A 6,000-nucleotide genomic window follows, 5' to 3' on the forward strand; every position below is an offset into this window, starting at 1 on the left:
GTTCGCATCATACACAAAAGTTTTTGCGCTCTATCTTTCCATCCATCAGAAAATAGAGAAAAAGTTTGTCCATCAGTAGGTCAGTGAAGTGAGAAAGTTGTAGTTGAAATCACCATTAAACTTGCCAAGAGGATGTAAAACAATTGTAATTGGATAATAGCACCAGCTCATAAATTTCTACACCAAAAGAGATGATTAAAAAAGGAAAAAAAAAATTATTGCCTCCTAAGGCAGTTGCCCAATAGTGGCACAGATTTTAGCTGTGGACTTCTGGTAAACAGCCCATGTCCACCTCTAAGATGGGATGAAGCACTACGGCTTGGGGGTCTGGATCTCATAGATAATGAAGAAGTTGGCACTTTCTCCAGAATGCTATTATTGGTGTGGGTAATAAGTAAATGTTTAGCAATGAAAATGCAGATTCCCAAGACATACCCTCTAGAGACTGATTCAGTTCATCTGGGGAGAGCCCAAAATATGCCTTCTTAATCTGTACCCCAAATGATTCAAAATCTTTAGAATTAAAATTTGAGTTTTATAAGTTTCATGCATGAAAGGAAGTGACTTTTTCAGCAAGTTTGTAATCACAGCTAAAATATTGTGTGTGTGTACTTTATGGAATTCATATTGCTTTAACATGACATATTTTGGGGGGAAATGTGTAATAAAGAGCTTCCTTAGTATTATTTTAGTGACCTGAATTTTTATTTTCATTTTATTTTATTTTTAAATTTTATTAATTCATTTTGAGAGAGAGAGAGAGAGAGAGAGAGAGCAAGGGAGGGGCAGAAAGAGAAGGAGAGAGAATCCCAAGCAGGCCCTGAGATGTCAGTGTGGAACCCAATGCAGGGCTCAAACTCTCGAACTGTGAAATCATGGCCTGAGCCCAAACCAAGTTGGATGCTTAACCAACTGAGCCATCTAGGCGCCCCACGACCTGAGTTTTTAAATTCCATATGACTATTTCCACACGGTATAAAAAAGATTATAATTCAATTTTCAGCCTCTGCATTTTTATTTCTAGAGTTCTTGTTCTTCATAACTAATTAATTTTCTGTAACTGTCATAGTGTTATAATCAGTCATTATGAATCAGAAGTAAAATTTAGCTCATGTCAGAAATTATTTAGGAACTTTCACTTGGTTTCTAGGTAGGTAGAACATTTAATTAAACGAATTAGAATAAAATAAAGTTCTACTACTTTGGGCTCTTTCATAAAGATTTGGTGTATTACTGCAATGACACCTGCCAATGTCATAAAGATTACATAGGCTATATGTCGTAACTTCTTTTTTTTCATTTATTTATTTTTGAGAGAGAGCACAAGCGCATGAGTAGGGGAGAGGAGCAGAGGGAGAGAGAGAGAGAGATAATTTTTTTTAAATGCTTATTATTTATTTTGAGAGGTACAAAGATAGCACAAGTGGGGGGAGGGGCAGAGAGAGAGGGAGAAAGAATCCCAAGCAGGCTCTGCGCTGTCAGCACAGAGCCACTCTGGGGCTTGATGCGATGAACCCTAAGATCATGACTTGAGCCAAAACCAGAAGTCAGACGCTCAGGACCCCAGAGAGAAAGAGAGACAATCTTGAGCAGGTTCTGCCATCAGCATGGAGCCCAACACAGGTATCAATCCCATGACCCTGGGATCATGGTTTGAGCCAAAATCAAGAGTCAGATGTTCAAATGACTAAGCCACCCAGGTGCCCCCATAACTTCTTTTTAGAAGTTCCCAGTTTTAGAATTCTACATATAAGAGAAAAAAAAGAAACCACCACCACCAACAGGCTGTTCAAGACCTCTCCATAAAAGAAACAAAGAAAGAAGTTGACTTGTTGGATCATGTTTTTCTTAACAGATTTCATTTGTGAGATATTTTGAAATTGACTTGCTATATACTAGTTCAGTAATTTTAGGAATAACTCATGTCAAAACTAAAAGGGAGATAGCTTTGCAGTATGACTAAGTGATATTAGGAAGTATGAGAATAAATATAATTTATAAGAAAGATAATATGTCTTCTATACTAAATTAGTAAACCTCATGGTAAAAAATAATTGTCAAATTCAATTCAAATGTTTCAATTCAAATAGAGAGATGTGGAATTCTTTAAAATCGTAGTTCTTGGGGCACCTGGGTGGCTCAGTTGGTTGGGCGCCTGACTTTGGCTCAGGTCATGATCTCATGGTTTGTGAGTTGGGGCCCTATGTCTGGCTCTGTGCTGACAGCTCAGAGCCTGGAGCCTGGTTCAGATTCTGTGTCTCCCTCTCTCTGCCCCTTGCTCTTTCTCTCTCTCTCTCTCTCAATAGTGAATAAACATTACAAAAAAAATTTTTAAAGACAGTAGTTCTCAAGTTGTGGTGTGAATAAGGCCCCATCCATCTCCAAACATTGCTATTCAGTAGGTCCAGTGTATGGCCTGGGAATCTTGATAATTCTGAGTCAAATAGTCTTTTGTCTATACTATATTAAAGTTCTGTTCTTTAAAAAGAAAAAAAGAAAAAATACTAAAAAGTGATTGATGACTAAATGATGGTTAGAAAACAGTATCTGTGGGAGAAAAAAAATAATGTATTTGGTTAATCTGAAAACAAAGAAGATGGAAGAGTTAGAACTTTCTAAGACTTAATTTAAAGAACCAAGATACAGAAAACTGGAAACCAGTTATTATGTTTTCAAAGAAAAGAGCAATCTCTCACCTGGACACCATCCAATCCTACCACTCCACATCACCTGAGTCCTAAGGAAATTCTACCAAAATTTTCTTTGCTGCCAAAACACCCTTAGGAAGCATTTTTAATTTGACCATTCTCTATAATCTAGATCTTCCCCCGCTCCACTGGAGTAATTTCTATTAAAACGATTATAGTGAGGGGCGCCTGGGTGGCTCAGTCGGTTGAGCGGCCGACTTCGGCTCAGGTCATGATCTCTGGGTCCGTGAGTTCAAGCCCCGCGTCGGACTCTGTGCGACAGCTCAGAGCCTGGAGCCTGTTTCAGATTCTGTGTCTCCCTCTCTCTGACCCTCCCCCGTTCATGCTTTGTCTCCCTCTGTCTCAAAAATAAATAAACGTTTAAAAAAAATTAAAAAAAAAACGATTATAATGAGATCATTATATTTCAAAATCAATTTTTCTTTCCAGGAAAGCTGTGAACTGCAGATGTCCTTTTCATTTAAATTCCTTAACTGACTCTACTGGTTATTTATTGACAATGAAAAAAAATTTGTGTATGATTTAGGAGCCCTTCCATTCAGTTAAACCAGGGATTTTCTCTTCTTGCTTTCAGTTCTTGATCATGTACTTTCTTCAGAATGCCCCCAGTGGTCACAGTCTATCCAGAAAATTCCTCAATCTATTTTCATGTGTTTTTGGAAAGAACTCAAATATTTTTTAAAAAGGGCATGTGGGGGCTGGGAGATGAAGATAAATATAACAGAGTCTCAGATTTTGCTCTTCTGCTTGTATGTTCTCTCTCCCCACCCCCTCTTGCTCTCCAAATCAGATATAAATAACTTCTATTTCCAATATTGCTGTCTCCTTGTATCTATATCGGGCTAGATCCAAGTATATTATGGAATTGTTGTAAAGATATTTGACTTCCTTTATTTTTCCAGAATGCTATTGTTGATCATGGGAGTGGAAACAAAGTGTAAGCAACTATTGGGAAGATATTTATAATGTTTTATTTATAATAAAATCAATATTTTATTTATGAGGAAAACTGACACAAGAGAGTCTGTTCTGAACTGTTTCTATAACACAATCATAATTTCTAGATTAGTCATGTTTCAGTGGAGATTATGGAAAGTGGAAATAATTCAATTAATTGCTTCTAGTTTTTGCTAATGTTATTGATCATATTTTGCCCATAAAGCCTATGTGCCTGAAATTTTACTTACATTAAGCAAAGTCTATAAAGCTAGATGAAAAAAATTATTATTCAATACATTTCAGGAACTTTCCCCCTCACTCAATTATATTTCTTCGCTGTGATTTATGGGCTCTGTCCTTATTGACTGGGTCAAAAACTCCACCTATATTATCAGAGTATGTATTAATTAGGATGTTCCCAACTACCAGTAACAGGATTTCCGACTAAAAGTGCTTTAAACCATGAAGACATTTATTATGTCACATGGAAGTAAGTCCCAAGGCAAGTTAATTCAGCAGCTTAAGTGTGCTATCAAGGTCTCAGACTGTTTTCAGCTCTCTACTTCACTCACCACTCTTAGCTTGTCTTTAAGCTTTTCTCCTCATAACTGAAAAAGGCTGCCAATGCCCCTGCTGCTGGGTCCTGACACAACCATGACCAAAGGCAAGGGGCACTAACTCCCCTTCCATCTCTTGAATAGGGGAGTAAAGCCATTCTTAGAAACCCTCACCTTCACCCTCCCTGCAGCGTCCCTTGCTGGTCCTATTAGAAGTGACTAGCCCATGCCCTTGCTAAATGGGGTGGAGTGAGTATCTGGCATTTTCAGCCTCCATGGTGGGAAGTGGTTTCACAGAAGACAAAAACTGGAATAGCAATAGACAGGGAATAAAATCACTATGGTGATAGTTCTGACAGTTTCCAAGTGCTTTCAGAGTTTTCTGAAGATGGTAATTGAAATTTACGCTGACTTAATAAACAAGTTTTATTCATTATCACAAACTTTGATAAATGTATTTTCTTTTCGAAATTTACACATGGACTCAAAATGGGAATTGCTTCTACATCAAGTAAGTATTTTTTTCTGTTGCTCTTTTGTAGATTTACATAACATCTTTATTCTAAAACATTGAATTTCCTAAATAGCAAATATTTCCTATTCTAATAATGAAAGAGAAGAAAATTAAACAAAGGAGTATGGGTTATTATAGGGAGAGTAAGGGGACAGTAATAAGAATGGTAGATAAAGGAAAACAAGGAAGGGTAGAGTACTGAGTAGTGACTATTCTGGATGGTCTAATGTGAGAGAGTTCAGTTAACTAGGTCACTTGCCACTTGGAATGAAGGGCAGGATGAGCCATTAAGACTCGTAGGAAATAGAGAGAAAGGAGGAGGGAGTTAATTCCTTTTTCAGGCATGCATTCTGCAGGTTAGAATTTGTCTGTCCCAACCACAGGTGTGTCCCTGGAAATGCATGTTCATATAGGTTGGCACTCCTTTTTTTTTTTTTTTTTTCTTTTTTTCACTTACAGGTATTTTGCCCAACAACAATGCTTAAGATAATCCATCTAAATATTTAAGGCTTTTAACTTGTTTCTGCAATAATTAAAGATAAACCCATTAATATTTCTTGAATTTGTTTTAGGATTGAGAGGTTACTCCTCCTGCCTTCCATTTTACCATTTCACCTGGTTCTTTTTTGCTTTTTCCTAGTTTTCCCCCTTTCTACTCCTTACCAGATATTATAATCATCAGAAATATTATAGGTTCTTTTTAACACTTTATCGATCTTGAATAATAGACAAGAAAGAATTTTGTTGAAACTCTCCCTTTGTTGTGATAGGTATTCTTTACGTTAGATAGGTTTTAGTTGTTTTAATCCTTATATCTATTATAAAATAAAACTATATAAAGCAACACAAAATGAATGTATGCCTTTATGAGTTACTTATTACAAGGCAGACATTTTTGTAGCCAACACCCAAATCAAGATATAGAATTTTCCAGCTATTCCAGAAGCTTTCCATGTGCCTCATCAATTTCAAACCACCTACCTCTCCCCAAAGGACCCCCCATCCTAATCTTTGTAGTAATTATTTCCATGTGTTTCTTTATCATTATATAGCGGAAGTGCATATCCATAGACATTATGTTTCTGCCCGTTAAATTTAAAAACTTTTAATGTTGTTTTTTTTTTAACTTATTTTTGAGAGAGAAAGAGATAGAGCATGAGCATGGAAGGGGCAGAGAGAGAGGGAGACACAGAATCCGAAGCAATCCCAATCCCAGGCTCCAAGGCTCTAAGATGTCAGCACGGAGCCCGACGCGGCGGGGGGGGGGGGGGGGGGGGTATAC

The sequence above is a fragment of the Herpailurus yagouaroundi genome, unplaced genomic scaffold (assembly GCF_014898765.1).
Source record: "Herpailurus yagouaroundi ecotype Mexico unplaced genomic scaffold, PumYag 140, whole genome shotgun sequence".
NCBI classification, from domain to species: Eukaryota; Metazoa; Chordata; class Mammalia; order Carnivora; family Felidae; genus Herpailurus; species Herpailurus yagouaroundi.